The sequence below is a fragment of the Bradysia coprophila genome, unplaced genomic scaffold (assembly GCF_014529535.1).
Source record: "Bradysia coprophila strain Holo2 unplaced genomic scaffold, BU_Bcop_v1 contig_193, whole genome shotgun sequence".
Classification (NCBI taxonomy): Eukaryota; Metazoa; Arthropoda; class Insecta; order Diptera; family Sciaridae; genus Bradysia; species Bradysia coprophila.
In genome coordinates, this window is record NW_023503456.1 from 2,208,757 (window position 1) to 2,230,146 (window position 21,390).

Sequence of the window (21,390 nt, forward strand, 5' to 3'; positions counted from 1 at the left end):
ACAGCGACGACGTCAGGAAAGACGGCAACAATCTTATTTCCTAGACTGTAAGTCACGGGTTCTACAACAGAAAATACACCATACGTAGCTGCCGATGCCGTTGCAGTTTAAGTTGTAGAACACTCTAATGTGAGCATAAAACCAAACCAGTATGTAACCATCACCAGAAGTGATGTTATGAAACCATAGAGGTAGACTACTTAGAGGAATTATGACCCGAAATTCATTGAAAAAATGTATCACACACACCACTAACACGAAAACGTCAACTTTGCTTTATTTTGACGTTATGGGTCCCTCTACTTTTGACATTATAATGTCATTAGGAGTCCCTTTTTACTGTCTGTACACGAAGCTGTCACACACACATTTAAATACATGTTTTTTCATTTTAATTTGTCAGTTTGTTCTATTGAGCGGGCCCCCTTTTATGAAGTATCGATTGATAACGTTTCGAAGCTTTTCAGTGAAGCTAGACAGAATTTAATTATTAATGAGAGAGATGACAATACAAATACTATTGAGAAGTTTAGACAGTCAAGGATTCTGACCCACCCAATAGGTGGGACCTAGTGTAATACAAACATTGATGAATTTTCGTGCATGAGAAATGTGTACCACAAATGATTGAAATCCCATATGCCATTATATCAAACTTTCCGTGCGATGATGATAAAATGGGAAACATTGGCAAATGTTAAAATTGGCAATATGATGTGTATACGACTGTGCATAATTGAGGGACGGCAACGCACTGTCTACCACCGAAGCGTCAACAGGTGTGTGTTTGGACTTCTAATTGAGTAATGTCAAAGTCACATTCGGTGCTTGACAGTGCTATGGGGACGGACATTAGTGCATCAGTGCCAGTCGTAAAGTAGTTAGATGTTATTAGTATAGCATATTTGTCATATAGTTTGTTCCATTTAACTGTAAAGAACGACAGAAATGAACATAACCTAAACGTCAACAAATTTCCTTGTCATCAACCTGAAAGTTGAGGTTAAGTTGCCTTCTGTGGATGAAATTTGACATTTCGAAATGACCTTGGAACAAACCTATTCCACCAGACAATTGGTTTTTTCATATGTTTTAATGCTTCGAAGAACATAGAAATATATGATAAAGAAGATAATCAAAACACGTCCAAGACTATATTTATCGATATATCGGTATATTATCATGAATTTTCAGATAAATATCAAAATATCGATATTTTGATAATTATCGAATTTCGATATTTTGATAATTATCGATAATTATTAAATTATCGATAACGATATGATTAATCGATTATAGATAATTTCTTTCGATTGATATTATCGATAATTTTGAACGCCTCCCATCCCTATCCAAGACGACTTCAAGTTACGGTATACTTTCACACCTAATCGCACTTAAATTTGGTTAAAAGTTTCGTTCATTCATTCATTCATTTGTATCATATTTGTTTTTAACCTTGATGGCTATCGTGGATGATTTTCTTAACGTGGATCCTTGACGATGATCTATATTATAAGAGCCTATACACAACACCGCGACGTATGTGAATACATTCTCCCCAACAACACCAAATGACAAATTTTTCTGTTAAGAGGCACCTGTACTTTGCTGAAAAGCATACATTTGAGCGTTTTTTAAATACTAGATTTAAGTTTACTTTTGATGATATCTTTCCACCAGAATCCTTTTTCAAAAATGTACGACCGCAATTCGTGGTCATAACTGCGGACGTACACTTTTCAAAGACGATTCTGATGAAAAGATATCATCAAATATGAGCTAAGTACCTCGTGCCTCTTAAGGCGAGATGGCTAAAACTCAGCACAACAAGAATTTGATGTAAACATTACCAGCGTAGTGTAAAGTCAGCAAAGTCAGTGTGGCAATTTTTCCTTCAATAGTAACACATTCTTGCGTGCTTTAATTCCTCTGACTGAAAGTCAGGGTCTTACACCAGAAAATACCGAAAAATGTGGGTAACAAAAAGGTTCACTGTGATTGAAAATGTATGAAATGCTATGAAAAACGTTAAATGTGGGTAACAAAAAATCGTTGAGGGCACGATAACTTGAGTAATTCTGAACCAATTTGGATGATTCTTTTTTTTAAATACGTGGAATTAAAATCCCGAGGCTAAGTTAGAAGATGGGCTATGTAGGACTAAGGATTTGGAAGCTATCCGAGAAAAACGGGGTTTTATACTGTTGATCATAGCCTCAATTAAAAAAGATTACTTTGATGAAATTTGATTTTGTTTGGTAGTGTGGGTAAATCATATAAGTTTGTTTTCGACGTGCATGAAACTAGTAGGAAGAATAATCAGTCAAAAACACTCAAAAGAGTAAAAGTGACGCAAGTCCCTGTGCATACTTCCAAAACAACTGATATCGCTGGAGGTGACGCATTCTGCGCTTGTACGCAAAAACTATAACAGCAAAAATTTGACCAAAGAAATTCTAGAAACAAAATTTTACCAAAAAAATTTTGCATCACAAAGTGGCAGATGGTTCGGACGTATAAGGACATATTTTTGCCTATTTTAAAAAATTTCTTAAAAGTACTTTCTTCAACATCTTCCACTTGTGACGCAAAATTTTTTTGGTAAAATTTTGTTTCTAGAATTTCTTTGGTCAAATTTTTGCGTACAAGCGCAGAATGCGTCACCTACAGCGATATCTGTTGTTATGGAAGTATGCACAGGGACTCGCGTCACTTTTACTTTTTTGAGTGTTTTTGACTGATATCAGTTCTTTTGGAAGAATTAGTAGATTGAAAAATTTAAAAAATTTAGAAAATTTGAAAAATTTAAAAAATTTGAAAAAATTTTGAAATATTTGAAAAATTTTAAAAATACTAAAAGCGAACAAATTTGTTCTACCATACCCATCCACACACACACACACACTTAATTGTGTTCTTATATGGGGCCTATATGGGAACTTCGAGGAGCCCTAGCTCCGAAACGAGGCCGGTTCCCCCCAAATTTTTCTGGAATGTCTTAGAATGACGACTAGAATCTACTCCCAAAATTTCAACAAAATCTAAAGAAGACTTTAGAAGATAGGAAACACGGACCGACGGACGGACGGACTAACAAAGTAACGTAGGATTATTTCATTTCGTTTAAAGTACTGAAATTGACCAAAATGTATGGAAATGGGGCTTCTTGGAAGATTTATTGCATGGCCAAATTTTAAGCTGCAAGAACGTGTGATGGCTCGTTGAACTCGTACGGACGCCTAGTTTTTTTTAATGGTAATTTGGAGTCATTTGCCTTTGAATTGTAGAACTTCAATATTTGCTGTATATATGGTTCTGCAGTCTACGACAAAAAATTTTTTTTGAAATTTTTTCTAGTAATAGGACTTGCGTCAACTATCAAGTTGTTTGTCATTTATCAACTAGGTAGTTTTTTACTCCCTTTACAACCACATCTTACGCCATCAAAATGCCTGTTATCAAATTAGTACACTTTGATTAAAAAGTGTAAGAAATTTTATCAAAATTACTTAACTAGAAGTTTAATTCAAAAATTACACTTCAGTTCTATGTTGTTGTCTCGTTTTCGCTTATGTGATAAAATAGAGTACATACTTGTCACTATCAGTCTCGACAAGCCTCGACTTCTACGTGACAAGTGTGTAATATATATTAATAAAAAAGTTAAATTTTTGCAGGCAATGATGAATTAAGATGAATTATCTCAACTAATTTCTGAAGATTTTTTTAAAATACATGGAATTAAATGAATCAAAGAGAATATTGTAATTCACACGAGTCGTGACATTTTATTCACGATTGAAGGTTTTGTGAATGGGAAACCGAGAGATTATTTTTTCTCGGTCTACCAATAAATTTCTCCTTCTACAAATCTTTTTAATCCCTTTACCATTATAGAGTCGAAATTGGTACCAATTTACCGAAAATATTGGTAAACTGAGTTATTTTTAACGATGAACCAAAAACTAATAAAGTTCATTTATTACCATGTCACCATGTGAAGGTATATTAAGTACCGGGGGACTTCCTTTTTTACGCATGTAACAAAAAGGCAATCAAACAGAAAAAGCGATTTTACTGTCATTCGCGTGGAGTCATTAATATAGTAAATATGTATTAAATGTGACAAGTTTTTATGAATACGTCAAAAATACATTTAGAAAAGTGTCAGTCAATGGACCTGACCCGCCCAAAAGGTGGGACCTAGTGGTTTTGTTTTTTCGAAAAAAGATTTTGGTTCAGAGAAATCATCAAAAAATCGAATACTTTGGCTTTTGGGTGATCGCCCACTGTGGCTAGCTCGCGTTCACATGGAGTGCAAAGAGGCGTCAGAGATTTAAAATGAAGAAAGTCTTTAAAAGAACAGAAACAATTTTCCCTTTTCAATTGTAACTAGATTATAATTCGAGCCGTTCGTCTTTGATGGCAATCCCTTTAATTTCATCATTTTCTCTCATTATTTCACACGAAACTCAATAACGTTTCGCATGTAAAACCCGAAAATTAGACAAATTACAAAGTAAATAATAATGTCTTTGCCATGTCACTGGGGGTGAGATGTGAGGCTTGCCATTATCTACTTCATTCATATATTAAGTTTTGTAGGACGTGTATGTATACTTAGCCTAGTTTCGTATACTGTTTTCCGAGATATCAGAGCAGAGGGAAATTACACTTTTCCGGAGATAATTTAATTATTTTGAGTTAATGAGTGTGTTCAACTCTGGGTATCTTATATAATAAGATAGTGTCGTCACTCTGCAACTATGTGTGTATTTCAGATGCGAATGTTATGTTCGTGCCAATGATGATGTATATTCTGTTTTTGTAAATATAATTGAGGAGAATGTTTGTTGTTTGGCGAACGGGAGCAGTAGAATAGACGTTAATTATACGTAGTTATTTATGCAGCAAGCATCCTATGAAGATATATTTTATCCCATTAGATGTCGATTGTTAACCCGAGACGAAGCCGATGTGGACAAAAACATCTTGAGCGATAATATGTTTTCATACGATTCGTGTTGCATGCAACGTTTTTCGCCATTCCGGGCCATAATCATTACCTTTATCCATTAAATGTCATTTTAATGTCCCTTTATTCCCGGACACATTGAAATACGAACTTTTTTTTTCGCACGCTACAGAGCCTATTACCTTCAACGACGACTGAATTTTTATAAATAAAAATCTTGCGTTGACCAGAATTCGAACCCCCGACACCAAAACTTTTTTGAACACAAAGTAGCGACATTCGGCTGTAGAGTCTCACAATTATACCGAAAGTGGTATTGTTGAAGCGTATATACCAAGCATTGACTACTTGATTTCATTCAACGCGTCTCTTTAAATCACATTGCAATGTGTATTGTAATGCATCCTTCTTGAATATTGGTACAAAATGTGGGACATGTTTTGCATTGGAAAGGTGATTGTGTCCCGAAATTGCTAAAAATGTTGTATCTACCAATGTAGGTATGAAGGTACCTCGGTAGATAAATGCAAAAAGACCGAAACAGGCATTGACTGTAGTGCAATTCAAATGTTAACGACAACAGAAATCGGTAACATTTGCGACGTCTAAGCAGGCAATGGCAAGAACATTGTAAATATAGGGAGATCAGTCACGTGCATGTTAAGCGAATCATAAGAAAAATGTAATTTTTGACATAAATTTTCTGTGTAAAATTTTGTTATATTTTTCTTATGATTCGCTTAACATGCACATACATGAACAGTTTCAATTCCGTCCCTGAATTGCATAAAAACATTGTTCAGCTTTATTACTGTGCTCAACAATGAAACGAGCTTAGCTAAATTCACTCCCATTCTTTGATTCTTTATGCAGCATAATAATTGAGTCTTAAATAATTCACAATACACAAAGTCGAATTGAATGAAATTCATGGAATTTTCTATGTAACATATTCGCGCAAAATGTTAATACACGGGGCTTTTTCATGAGTTATGGCGGCAGCGCGCAGGTGAAATTATTAAATTTGAATAAACAAGATGAACAAGTGCGATTGTTCATCGTGTATATTTTGTCGTAATCCTGTTCTATGTAGAACAATCCTGTGCCACTGAATAGCGACTAGGGTGTGTCGATTTGAACTTTTTTTCTTTTTCGACGTCAAACAAAATTTCCCACCTACCCGCAATCACCAAATAAAATCGAGTTTTCTTATATTGAAATATGATGGGACCAGCCAAAAGAATGTGACCATCCTTCCTGAAAGTTTTCAGACTCTATGGAGAAAATATGGCGCAATAATCGCAATGCTGAGTACACGTTTTACTCATTATTCGTTTGAACATATGTGCTTCATCAAAGTCTCGATACAGAATATGCACTTTATGGTGCTAGAGATGTGTTAACACTATTTGTATTTTAGTGGTAGCGGCATATCACTGTTCCAATCATAACTCTTAGCTATCTATGATCAATCCATGGAGTACTAGATTTCAAGTCAAAAATGTTCGATCTCAATCAGAGAATAGACAACAGATGGCGCTACGCTTTGGGGTGGAAGTAACGCCAACTGTTATCATTTATCTGATCTCAATTCATTAGATTGACTAAAACTATTGAGTACGCACAACATTTCCATTAGAAGCCAGAGTTAAGGGTTCGTTCTGTTCAGAACATCCTAATCCTCGGGTCGGACTTGTTGATTTATTGAAAAGTCAATTGGACGTTGACTCGTTATCATTATCTGTTTAGTTGATCATAGAGATCATAGGTGGATCCGCGCTTGGTTGAGAAAGCTTTTTTCCGCGGGTAATCCTCAGTTCAAGAAGACCCTTTCCACTCTCTAATCACCTAATTCGGGAAAAAGAAATTCATAAGAAAGACACTGCTTCATCTCAAGAATATCATTCATATATTCTCCACCGATGTATACCACCCCTTCCCAATCAAATTACAATCTGGAACAATATAATGTAACTACAATATTGTACCGGATGGAATTGGGTGACTGTAAATTTTATCTATTCAACACGAACCGTCCCGACCATATTCTCGCATTCCAAATGGAATCGTAAAAACTGATGATTTATGCGGTCCGGCTAACGGTATTCTTCTACACATCTTCATAAACACGTAGTTTTTATCACGATTTTTATTGTCCGGTCGTTACCTCCGATCACCCTCGGCCAGAAACATTGACCTTTGTGCGGTAAAGCCACACGATTGAATAGGGAAAAAAAACACCGCAAAGACCGTTTGTATTGCCACACGACAAAAAAATACGATTCGGTCTTTCATTCTTGAGCCACCCTCTCTCTCTATATCGTTTGTGATGGAATGTGGAAACTATATGATACTACTGCTACCATTCGCATACATATAGTAGGTACATGCATCATACTGGGACGAAGAAGCAGCGTAATAAATAATCTAATCCCACAAAATTACTCATAATATGTGAGATATAATATTCTACTCACGTTACACCATGCTTCATAAAAAAAGTTTGTTTTTTCGTTTCTCTTTTCCTATAGTCGCTTTTTGCTGTCATGAATGGAGAGGATAAAAAAAATACTTCGAACGGCATACAAATTTTAAATAATTTTTTTTAAACGAGCCGTCGTCAGAACAGTTTGCTGCGACTGAGCCCCGTACAACCCCGTATAATATTGCAACAGGATTTTATGAGAATTTGTTTTCTTCAGCAAGACAGAGTCCAACGGAAGAAACCGAAGATAGACCAACAATAACAAACGTGGGATCGGAGGATATGCCCGACATAACTGTTAGCCGTAGTAGCCGAGATGAAAAACAAAAAGTCTACCGGAGAAGATGGTGTTCCAGTGGAAGACATTAAACTAGGTGGAGACTCCTAATTAAAGGCAATCACGGCTTTGTTTAATCAATGTCTCCAATTGGAAGAAGTACCAGAAGCCTGGGAAAATGCGGTAATTACATTGCTGCATAAAAAAGGAGACATAACAAAGCTGGAAAATTACCGACCCATAAGCCTATTGCCAACACTCTACAAGTTGTTTATGAAAATAGTTACGAAGAGGAACACTAACAAGTTCGACTTCTACCAACCTGTTGAACAAGCTGCTTTCAGATCTGGTTTCAGCACAAACGACCATTTGCAGGTGATGAGAACGCTTATTGAGAAGTGTCTTGAATACAACATCGACATAGTCTTGCTATTCGTAGACACTTCGAAAAAACATTCGATTCAGTGGAAACATGGTCGATATTGGACGCATTAGACGAATGTAGAGTAGACTCAAGGTACTCCAACACAATTCGATGTGTGTACAAAAATGCTACTTCATCTGTAAAACTTCATAAGAGAACGGAGAAATTCAGAATCGGCCGAGGTGTAAGGCAGGGTGACACCATTTCACCGAAATTATTCACGGCGATTCTGCAGAGTATTTTTAGGAAGTTAAACTGGAGTAAAATGGGAATAAAGATAAATGGAGAGTACCTGAGCAATCTCCGCTTCGCTGATGACATTGTACCGATAGCAGCGAATCTAGGTCAGGCTCAGCTTATGCTACAACATTAAGTGAAGAGGCAAGCAAAGTTGGCCTCAAGATGAACTTATCGAAAACAAAAGTCATGACCAACATCGGGGACGATAGAGAAATCAAAATTGGTGACACTGTCATTGAACTAGTCGATACAGCTACGTATATCTAGGACATAAACTGAAGTTAGGTCTGGACAACCAAACTGCAGAAATAAGACGTAGGATTGGTCTTGCATGGGCAGCGTTCGGAAGACTCAGACTCATTTTCAAAAGCAAAATGAAACGCAAAGTTTTCGACACTCGTGTCCTTCCAGTGCTCACTTATGGAGCGGAAACGTTGACTTTAACGAAAGCATCCGAAGATAAATTGAGAGTGACACAAAGAGCCATGGAACGGAGTATGCTTGGAATAACACTCAGAGACAGAATGACGAATCAATGGATTCGACAACAAACCAGGGTCGTTGATGTCATGGAAAGAATAGCATCTCTGAAATGGAGCTGGGCGGGACATATTGCAAGAAGGACAGACGAACGTTGGACCAAAAAGATCATGAACTGGCGACCATATAAAAGACGAGCTATAGGTAGACAGACCACCAGAGAGATGGACAAACGGAATTAAGAATATTGCAGGTACAAACTGGCAGCAAATGGCAATGGATCGTACGAAATGGAAAGAAATTGGAGAGGCCTACATCCAGCACTGGATAGAAACAACAGGCTGAAAAAGAAGAAGAAGAAGAAGAAGAATGATCGCAAAAGTCCAGAAGGGAATCCAAAAAAACCTCAGAAAACCTTCAAGATCCTAAAGTTCTAGAAGTGGGAAGATGATGGACCATGAGGAGTGATGTAACTTTGTGAACCAACAAATAAGAATTCCAAAATCGGGAAAAAATTGTGAAAATCGGTCTTTGCTTGAGTAACATGCAAGAACCTTCACCTATCATTCTACGGCCGAGAGTAGTGAGACTTACACTCACTTTGAGGGCTCATGATCTAGTGAGCCGATTTTCCCAAACGGTTTTTTCTTTATTGCGGATTCGTCATCTTTGCCCTTGCTGTCTGCTTCGAATGTTACAAACGGCATAGAGATCCTGATAGCCCCCAGCACCTCGTGCGGGGCTAAAAAGAATTTCTTCGTACAGAAAATTGTCGATTTTTCCATTTCATTTTGTTTTGTACATACGAGACTACACAACCCGTCACCACGCACAGCATTGACGCTGTGAATTGAGTTTTAAGACATTTTGATGTGGTTAAATTTACATTAAAGATGATGCCGAGGCGCTAAAATTTTATTTTATTGCTTTCAGTTCTCCTCCGTCTTTTTCACTTGGTTTGTCTTTTACTGCGTGCGAATCGAATCAATTAAAGTAAAAGGAAAATGTATCTCTCTGCGATGAGGGATCAACGCGACGATGACGATGATGGACGGAGTTTTCTTTTGGATGTGGAATATCGTTGAGGGTGGTGAGAAGGAAACGTTTTTCTCTCACCATCCGCTGTAATAACAATGAAATTGCAAGGCTTCATTCTCGAACACCTTAAAAATGTGCCTGATAGACCTGTTCCCTTTTGAAACATATGCCAAGTTATTAGACGATAAAAATACAACGAAATTTGAGTTGTCAGGTAGGTACGCCCAACCCGCGAATCAATTTTTTTTTAAACATTCGTCATGTGGTTCCACTACCTTTATTTTGACCCCAATGTGGATTTTCTACGATGTGTACCGGCCGTGAATTACACTAAAGCCCTTCTAGTGCTAGAAAATACAAGTCGTAGAACTGTAGAACAAACGTTTTTCGTATCGAGTAATACAACAGATTAGAATAAGTTGCAAGCCGTATGAAGAACTCAAAGTGCAGTAAAACACTGGTCAATAAATTTTGTATTTACTTGCTCAGCAGAAGTTACCGACAATGTTCTAACAATAGCTGTAAGCTCGGCCGGTTAGGATTCCGAGAGTTTATTTGATATTTCGAATTGTTTATTTTAATCTTTATTTATTTACTCGTATAGGACATTCACAACAAAATTTACAAAATCACAAGATTTGAGTCAATCGATCATATCACAAGAACACTATCGATCACAGATTTAAGTCCAAGTCATTTATATATTTACATGAATCATCGTTGATGGAGAAAATGTCTGTGAACTCACCACTGTATTTACGTTTCGGGCAGTCTTTCACCATGTGGTGAATCGTGTGAACTCCATGCCCACAGTCGCAAACTTCCGAAATGCCTGGATCCCATTTGTGGAGCATTGCATTGCATCGACCGTGGTTGGATCGAATGCGGTTTAATTGAGACCAGACCGGACATCCAGTCCAGTCGTCGATCATGTCGTATTGTTGGTGGTCGAATTCGTTCATTTTCGTCCAAAATGGTTTCCTTGACATTAATCTCACCTCCGTTCTATCTGCTAGGTCTTCGTGGATGGGTAAGTCGAGATCTGCATGAATTATCTTTACCTCGCGCGCTAGGGCTCCATTTCTCCTGATGTTAGCTGGGATTATATTTGCCAGAACTGGCAGCCACTCTACCGGTGTAGATTTTGTCATTCCTGTTATTAGGCGCAGGCAGTTGTTCAGTGCAACGTCGACTTTCTTCACATGAACACTGTGCGACCAGACTGGACAGCAGTACTCTGCCGACGAATAAACCAGTGCCATGGCTGAGGACATAAACTGAAGTTAGGTCTGGACAACCAAACTGCAGAAATAAGACGTAGGATTGGTCTTGCATGGGCAGCGTTCGGAAAACTCAGACTAATTTTCAAAAGCAAAATGAATAATAGTCTGAAACGCAAAGTTTTCGACACTTGTGTCCTTCCAGTGCTCACTTATGGAGCGGAAACGTTAACTTTAACGAAAGCATCCGAAGAAAAATTGAGAGTGACACAAAGAGCCATGGAACGGAGTATGCTTGGAATAACACTCAGAGACAGAATGACGAATCAATGGATTCGACAACAAACCAGGGTCGTTGATGTCATGGAAAGAATAGCATCTCTGAAATGGAGCTGGGCGGGACATATTGCAAGAAGGACAGACGAACGTTGGACCAAAAAGATCATGAACTGGCGACCATATAAAAGACGAGCTATAGGTAGACCACCAGAGAGATGGACAAACGGAATTAAGAATATTGCAGGTACAAACTGGCAGCAAATGGCAATGGATCGTACGAAATGGAAAGAAGTTGGAGAGGCCTACATCCAGCAGTGGATAGAAACAGGCTGAAAAAGAAGAAGAAGAAGATGGCTGAGGTACGGATAGAGATAGCAGAAGATCCCCATGTTGATCCTGTTAGCCTTTGGATGATGTTGCACCTAGTCTTCAGCTTCAGTTGGTGTTTGGTGAGGTGAGGGTTTAAAGTCATCGGTCGGTCTAATTTCACTCCGAGATACGTTGGTGTCGGGTTGTATTTGACTGGAGCACCGCCAAATTCCACTTCCACTGTTCGGTTTTGCATCTCTGTTTGATAGATGGAAAGTTTTGATGGTCGAAGTTTCCAACAGCTGTAATAAATTGCTAGTTTTCTTAAATCTTTGTTCAGTGCAGCGATCGCAAACTTTTCAGACAATCCGTTGTAGCCATACTGCATTGTCAGGGCCAGGCTATCCGCAAATAAAAACTTTTGTGACAACGTCTGCGGCAGGTCTGACAAATAGAGAATAAACAGTAGCGGACTCAGGACTCCTCCCTGGGCAAGGCCACTGTTTAATCTCCTCGTTGAGCTCGTTTTTCCTCCAATCGAAACTTTAAACAAACGGTTTGACAGCATTTGCGTGATCAGGCCGAATGTATTTTTACATTTGATTATCCTTGCTAGCTTCAAGATCGCAGCATTCTTCCACACCGTATCGAAAGCGGAGCTTAGATCTACTAAAACGATCGTTGTTTTCAATTTGTCTAGAAATCCTCTCTCAATGTGAGTCGTGAGCGCCATCACCTGATCACAACAACGACGATTTGGGACAAAACCAGCCTGATCCTTAGGTGTGTGTTCGTGAACCGTAGCAGATATTCGGTTGATATTATTCTCTCCAACATTTTGTTGGCGATACAAAGCAGAGATATTGGTCTGTAGCTTTCTGGTTCGTTTTTCGGCTTTCCGTTATTCAGAACAGCACAAACCAAGGCTCTCTTCCAGTTCATGGGATAGCTGATTTCGTCGTAGCATTTGGTGAAGAATTTGGCTAGGCACTTCTTAGCATTCTCACCCAAAGTGATAAAAATTTCAGGAAATAAACCATCGATTCCACAGGTTGAATGGCAGAGATAGCTTGGTCTACTTCTGTTATTGTGACTGTTTTGTTCTAGAACCGGTTTTCTATAGCGTTTCGATAACGATTCATGACCTTCGAAAAAAATAATTTTGGTCAGGAAACGTTGGCCCCTCTACCTTCTCTGCCATAATCCGTTAATTTTTCTTTTTAGAATATCATCGAAAGAGCAGAGTTCTTGATTATTTGCATGGAACAAAAAAGTGACCTCGATCCCTGATATTAAAGTCTTTTAGAATCTTGCTTCGTGCTAAAATGAAAGAAAGCATAACAATGTCCCATCAGCTAGTGTACGTTCTGCCGATGCCGCTATTTAAAAGAACAGGTTTATTAATTGCAAAGGAAAGGCGAAAAAAGCACATTGTGAACACCGCAATTATCCTCAATTATGCCAACCATAAGGTTCTAAGATTATGAAACGACGACAATGGGATGCTGACATTTTCAAGAAAAGGGGGAAGAAAATTCAACAGAAAGTTCACGCAAAATATGCGCTTAAAAACATTCCTTCATAAAGATTGTGCTTAACGTCCTTTTCATTTCGGATATATTTATATTATGTTGAACAACAACGATAGATGTTATATACACACACAGTACACACAAAGCGGCTCATAATTATCTTCATTTCGGGACGGAAAAGGCAACAAAAAATTCAATAGTTAAAAAACAGACAAGCTTAGAGCATGATATAAGTTACACGAACAAAAAAATAAAAATAAACGACAGAGTATAGCAGTGTTTTTCTCTTCATAAATCCTGATAGAAATAACTGCCTTGCGCGAGGGGAAAATCACGCTAAGCACGAGTGCTTCGTACGTGTTATGTGTACATTTACGTGTCAGCGTTATACTAAGTGTGAAAAGATAAATTTACGGCATCGGGGAATCTGGCACACGCGATCATAGTATGCGTCCTTTTACCACATGTAACGAAAAGTCATGACTGTGCCAGATTCGCCCCTTAGAGGTGAATCTGGCACACCATCAATTTGTATGGTGTGCCAGATTACCCTACGCCAAATTTACTCCGGACAAGTATGTGATATCCTGCAGAGTACCCGATGACCGGTGTCGACTCGCTTGAACGAAAGCATTTGCCTTACTCAATTGCAGTGGAACGCTATTTTCCAGTGGAAGTCTATTTTCTAGGGGAACTCCATTTTACCGTGGAACTATAGTTTCCAGTTGAACTCCATTTTCGAGTAGAACTCTAGTTTCCAGTGGAATTCTAGTTGAACTCTATTTTCCAGTATACCATCTTCTTCCAGTGGAACTCTATTTTACAATTGAACTCTATTTTTCAGTGGAACTCTAGTCGAACTTCATTTTCAGGTGGAACTTCATTTTACACTGTAACTATATTTTTCGGTGGAATTCTATTTTCCGGTGGAGTTCTACTTTCCAGTGGAATTCTATTTTCCAGTGGAATTCTATTTTCTAATGGTATTCTATTTTCCAGTGGAATTCTATTTTCCATTGGAATTCTATTTTCCAGTGGAATTCTATTTTCCAGTGGAATTCTATTTTCCAATGGAATTCTATTTTCCAATGGAATTATATTTTCCAATGGAATTCTATTTTCCAATGGAATTCTATTTGCCAATTTCTATTTTCTAATGGAATTCTATTTTCCAGTGGAATTCTATTTTCCAGGGGAATTCTATTTTCCAATGGAATTCTATTTTCCAATGGAATTTTATTTTCCAGTGGAATTCTATTTTCCATTGGAATTCTATTTTCCAGTGGAATTCTATTTCCCAGTGGAATTCTATTTCCCAGTGGAATTCTATTTTCTAATGGAATTCTATTTTCCAATGGAATTCTATTTTCCAATGGAATTCTATTTTCCAATGGAATTCTATTTTCCAATGGAATTTTTTTTTCCAATTTCTATTTTCTAATGGAATTCTATTTTCCAGTGGAATTCTATTTTCCAGTGGAATTCTATTTTTCAGTGGAATTCTATTTTCTAATGGAATTCTATTTTCCAGTGGAATTCTATTTTCTAATGGAATTCTATTTTCCAATGGAATTCTATTTTCCAATTTCTATTTTCCAATGGAATTCTATTTTCCAATTTCTATTTTCTAATGGAATTCTATTTTCCAGTGGAATTCTATTTTCCAGTGGAATTCTATTTTTCAGTGGAATTCTATTTTCCAGTGGAATTCTATTTTCCAGTGGAATTCTATTTTCCAATGGAATTCTATTTTCCAATGGAATTCTATTTTCCAATGGAATTCTATTTTCCAATGGAATTCTATTTGCCAATTTCTATTTTCTAATGGAATTCTATTTTCCAGTGGAATTCTATTTTCTAGTGGAATTCTATTTTCCAGGGGAATTCTATTTTCCAGTGGAATTCTATTTTCCAGTGGAATTTTATTTTCCAGTGGAATTCTATTTTCCATTGGAATTCTATTTTCCAGTGGAATTCTATTTCCCAGTGGAATTCTATTTCCCAGTGGAATTCTATTTTCTAATGGAATTCTATTTTCCAATGGAATTCTATTTTCCAATGGAATTCTATTTTCCAATTTCTATTTTCCAATGGAATTTTTTTTTCCAATTTCTATTTTCTAATGGAATTCTATTTTCCAGTGGAATTCTATTTTCCAGTGGAATTCTATTTTTCAGTGGAATTCTATTTTCTAATGGAATTCTATTTTCCAGTGGAATTCTATTTTCTAATGGAATTCTATTTTCCAATGGAATTCTATTTTCCAATTTCTATTTTCCAATGGAATTCTATTTTCCAATTTCTATTTTCTAATGGAATTCTATTTTCCAGTGGAATTCTATTTTCCAGTGGAATTCTATTTTTCAGTGGAATTCTATTTTCCAGTGGAATTCTATTTTCCAATGGAATTTTATTTTCCAGTGGTTCATTTTTTCGTGTAATTGTGGAACTTAAATTTCCTGTGTAACTCTATTTTTCAGTGGAACTCCATTTTCCAGTGGAACTCAAGGTGGAACTTCATTTTACAGTGTAACTACATTCTCTAGTGGAACTCCATTCACCATTCTCCAGTGGAACTCTCCAGTTCAACTCTATAACAGTGTAGCTCTATCTCAGTGTAACATTCTGCTATTGATATTCCCCTCTGTCTTTCGTTTTCTCTTCAATCTTGCGAAAATAAAAACAACAAAACTGCAAAACAAAACTAATTTCAGTTCAGCTTAGCACGTAAATCTATCCAACAGATATTTATACGTATTACCATCCCACTATTTTGATATGTTCTTATCTCAGCTCGACACCCATTTAAATGTTAAACGAGAAATATACTACGAAAATCTCTGTATATATGCCAATCGTACGAGTTTGTTGCTTGCTGGTGTAGACTACTGTAGAAGGCTGCGTGAAAATATAAGGTTATCCGTAGATTGCATCTGAACCGAAGAGCATTTAAATGATTTTATCAACTTGAGAAGCTTTTTTATGTATATGGCTGACTTGTTTCACTTATAAAATCGTCTATTCGATGTGCAAGTTTTAATTTTCTTCTATTTTTGTCGTAAAACTTGATTAGACCACTTTAAATACAATCTAGCTGGGGCGTTTTTCTTCAAACGTTCATTTCCCGCTTGCACTGCATGTAGTGCGGACCAAATTCAATTAGTTAAATTACTATCTTTTCCAGTATCGTACGTATCGTACGAAGTATGAATTTTTATGCTTTAGAAATCTTTCCACTTGCTGAACCTCCGGAAAATGAGTCTATACTTCATAGATCATCTTCAATTACGTTTGAAAGGCCATCCACGTTAAACAAATCGCATACATATGAATTAATGAACGAAACATTTAACGAAACTAAAGTGAGGTTAGGTTTGGAAGTACCGTATATTGAAGATATTGGCAAGAGCGTTAAAGCTCATTTCCCTGAGGGCTTAGTGAATAAAATTACTTTAATGTAATTCTTTGGAACGTCACATTGTGTGCACATTTGTCAAAATAGACATTTCCAAATATGGACGTAATCTACGTCAGGCGCGGATCCACCTATGTGCGGTCGAGGTGGTCGTCGGGGGTCAGAAGATGATTTTTATATGGAAAATTTTTTTCAAAACGAAAATCGCCCGGGCAATTAATGAAGTAGCGAGCAGGGGAACATTTTTTTTATTGTTTTATGGCTTCACTGTCGGTGGAGAGCAGAGAGATGAAAATTTGGCGACAGTCGCCAACTTTTCATCTCTCTGTCGAAGCGACGTATACCAGTCGCCAACTTTTCAGCTCTCTGGTGGAGAGCGTATAATATGTATTATTATGTGCGCTGACAAAAGATTCGTTAATTTTCTGACTAAGTAAAACGAGTTCAAGAGCTCGTTCAGAAACTCTTCGTTAAGTTCTACTGGTGAGGATTTTGACACTTCTTTCATATAAAATATGTCAAAATCTTCACTTTGGGTAACGAATTTTTAGTTCCTGAACGAGGTCCAACGAGGTATAGTGTGGGACAGAATTTTAAAATGAATGTGTAGAAAACGGGTGTTGGTTGGGGATAGCTCGGAACATTCAAAATTTACAGGCATTTGCTTCTGGCTCGTCATTAGATTCATCGTACGAGCCGCGCGTTGCCTACAAAATATACGTTTTTACTTTGAACTTACAAAAAGAGTATGTTTGCGTAGAATAATAGCATGACTTTAAATGCTTTTCATAAATGCTGTTACAGCATCAAATTACGTTCCTTTAATTTTGTTAGAAGGACCAAACAATACGCAAATAGTTTCCATAAAGAAGCTTTTAGTATAATTTGATATTTTTCCGATTTTTCATTTTTAAAAGCCAAATCTTTTAGCGATTTATGTGCTAACGGAACGGAAGACTAGAAATCTTTTTTAAAGTGTATAAAGAGCTAACCTTTTACAGTAGGCAAGGGAATGAGCATTTTTTCTCCATCTGATTTGAGTATTTCCAATATTTCACTTCATTTGTTTGAACACATTCTCCTTACTTCATAACATTTTTATTACATCTTTCGATTTACACACGGATCGCTAGTCATAGGCTGTCGTTTATTTCTGAAGTATTTTTTAATCGCAAAAATCAGACAATTTTGGTATGACACGTCAAAACGGGAGGTTCAAAATTGATTGGTTAAAGAATTCTTCAGCTAGAATCGCGCAGTCGCAGTACACCATCATTATGTCTCCGTTTTAATAATTTGCGTGGAAAGAGAATTATTTCTTTGTGCATTGTTAAAACGGAGACCCAAAACGTAGTGCCTGGGGTAAGGAGTTAAGTATGGTATCCAGTTTCCACTCAACAAAAAGTACTTAGTGAGATAACGGGCTATTCACGCCGTAAGTGCGGTCGAAATTCAAAATGTAAAGTGCGGAGGTCTTTCTAACGTAGCGTCATTTTCATACAAGGAAGCGTTGAAATGTATTTTTCGGTTCACTTTTTCACTTAAAATTCAAATTTTAGACACACTTACGGCGTGAATTTAACAGCACAGAGCAAAAAAAAAACAATTTTGACTCTCACACGGAGTACTTTTTTCTCTCTACTCTCTCTAGCAAACAAACTTTCATTCAGACCTTATTTTTTGTATTCTACATTTTGCCTGACTACACTGTAATTTACACGTAAATTCCAAAGGCTAGAATATTGATGAATGGATCCATTTCGTTTCATTTGCTTAATAATTTTTTATTTTGTTGTGCTCTCACGCTTTGTGCCGCGCTGTTTTGTTGGATTTTCTAAGCACCTTTTTCTTTCCCTTTTTCCATCAATCGATGGCATTTTCTCTGAATAATTTGAACAATACCAGCTCAAGATTTGCAAATTCGGAGCTGTATTGTGAAGGATGTCCCGTAAGCACAGTTTAAATTTGTATGTAATTCCTCTCATTTGGACGAGTGACTCACAGATTAGTGAAAAGTAACTGGTCAAAAATTGCACTCTTAGAATATGCTAGAAATGCTACGAATTAGATCAACGGATTGCTGTGATAAAATATAGATCCGGACGAACTTTTAGAATTAAAATCAAAAATAAATAGAAAATTGACTTGTGCATACACATGGTCGCCATCTTTGACGGGGTATTATTGTTGGGAATTTGTTATTGTTGGACATTATCGTTTTTGTCCAAAAAAGCTGGCGTCCTCTAATATCAAAAATTTATGAATCAAATTGAAATTCAAAGTTCGAATTTTCTAAGTAAGAATTTTAAATGTGTGTCTTCTGTCATTTTGGCATTGACCTCGAGACCAGTTAGTTTTAACTGAGCCGAAATCGAACATTTTATACCGTTTTCTTTCATTTTGGACGAGTGTGACTCCAGTAACTGTAGTCGACTGACTTTTTCGATGCGAAGTCGCTATCCCCCTCAAAGGTACATTAAATCTACTAGAGTAAGTAAAAGTTAAAGAAATACACCAATCTCTTTTGAGGTCATTTGGTTGCTATCCGCGTTCGACGGCTCAATATGAAACAACTACATTATGAAAGGATGAATATCGTCTACAAGTTACGGCACTTCAAAACATAACCTAACTTTAGTTTCATTTAAATGTTCGTTTCATTCATTCATTTGCATGAGATGTTTTTTTACGTGGATGGCATTTCAACCGTACTTGAAGATGATCTATTCCCAATGCAAAGTTTTAGGCGTACACACACTTCTGTTTTATTTTATTTTATTAAATCAGCGGAGCCTTTTAAAACTTGGAAGATAAGCCTCTTCCATTAAATTGTCATAAATCAAAAAGAGAGTGCCTACAACTGCCACATAAATAACATCCATATCTTAAGATATGTATGTTCGGCATGTTGTTTCGAAAAGAATATTTTCGAATGCGATTGATTGATAGGAAATCGTAAAATTTGTTTCGAAAATCTTTACGATGTTTCCAAAGAAGTATAAAACGCAAAAAAAAATAAAGAAATTTTTTACGAGTTGAAATTGAGAATAAGCACCGTTGAAATGAAAGAAAGGAATCGGTGAAATGATCCTTAAAAAACATTTTGCTTGGTTGTTGTTTTTACGCCTCCATGCATGGAGTGCACTCCACACACATCTCATATCAACAGAATTAACACGAACACTCTACTTTTCATCTTTTTAACCCTAGACATGTCAAAAACTATTTAGTCGCGGTTTCCAACTGAAAAACCAGCTACCCATCAAAGATATGTTAAGTTGGTACACTTGCGACGAGATAGAAGGAATCAACGAATGTATACACAAAGTATGGTCTAATGTCAAAAGCTGTATCTATAAATTAATGAAAATCATTGAGAGATGAGTTTTTTTTATATGAAATCGTTATTTCATCCGGCCTATGGGAGAGAATTTAATCAATTTCGTATGAAATTCTCTCGCATTCTCTCCCATATATGCCAGCTGTCATTCATATGTTCCTTCTATCTCGCCGCATGAGTACCAACTTAACATTTCTCTGCTACCCACATGCGCCATATGCGACAGATAAACATGTATTTTTGGCGTTAAGGGATTTTCAAAAATTTTATGAGAATCTTAGGGTTTGAGAGGTTTTTGTCAATTTTCAAGTATTTTTACGTGATTTTTAAGGATTTTCTTAAAATTTAAAGGATTTTTTGAATATTTTCAATGAGTTTGAGGATTTCCTTAACAAATGATACGTTGTCCGGAGCGATAGCAGAGGACTTGACACAGTCTACCTTCCAAAAAAAGAACGAAGAAATTTTTTTGACACGCGGCAACTATGTATAGCCGAACATTTCAGTTTCTGCCCTTTAGACTTTATCACCACAAAACCTATTCTATCATATTCTCGCTTCAAATACGAGTAAAACGGTCGACGGTCGATCTCGGAAACTAGTCAGCCAATCTCCATGAAATTTTGCAGGAACCTCAGGGTGGGCATAAAAATGAAATTGTGATACGCCATTACCTCAGGAAAAACCAGAATTTTGTTTTATTGGCCTCGAAGTGGTTTCTGAGTGTGGTTTTCGAGGGTTTGGAACGTGTTTTCGGCTGTAGCCAGTGGCGGATTACCCTATGGGAAATTCGGTACCGTGCCCATGGCGCTGAGCTCAGTCAATGAATGGACAATTATTGTCTGAAGAGAAATTGTTTATTAGTTTCAAACTGAAATTTAAAAAAATTTTGCTTTCGGCGCTCGTAATCTGTCACAAACCTATAAAGAGTTTACGAATGAACTATACACATTGTATAATCTCGTAAAGCACAGTACGCAAGTGGTTCCCAATTTTTATTTTGACAAGTCCATGAGTTAAAAGGGAAAATTTCGTTTCGCATGTTCGAACATTTACAAATGGAAATTATTTTGCCAGGAAACATGAATGGTCATTTCATTTCATTTATTTCAGTTTTAAAGGTAAAATTACAAAAACAAAACTCTGGTGTGACGAAATCAATTCAAAAGAGCTACGAAAAGTCTAAAATGAAATATTTAGAACTATAGTTCTTCTTTTATATCATGTAAAGTGGCAAAAAAGGAGGACCTAGTGAACTAGTTCAGAATGGAGTGTTGAGGGCAACATCACTAAAGGGCATATCTCCGATATCTCAGAGATCTTTAAGGCAGCTTTTACATAGTGAAAAAGCTAAATTCTATGTTCTGGCATAT

General features: G+C 36.8%; 1 protein-coding gene across 3 annotated transcripts in view; it reads left to right on the top strand.

The window, feature by feature from the left end:
* The window catches only part of LOC119075225, a 126,098-nt gene that overhangs the window by 77,380 nt on the left and 27,328 nt on the right, over nt 1–21,390 (top strand). The window lies entirely within an intron of this gene.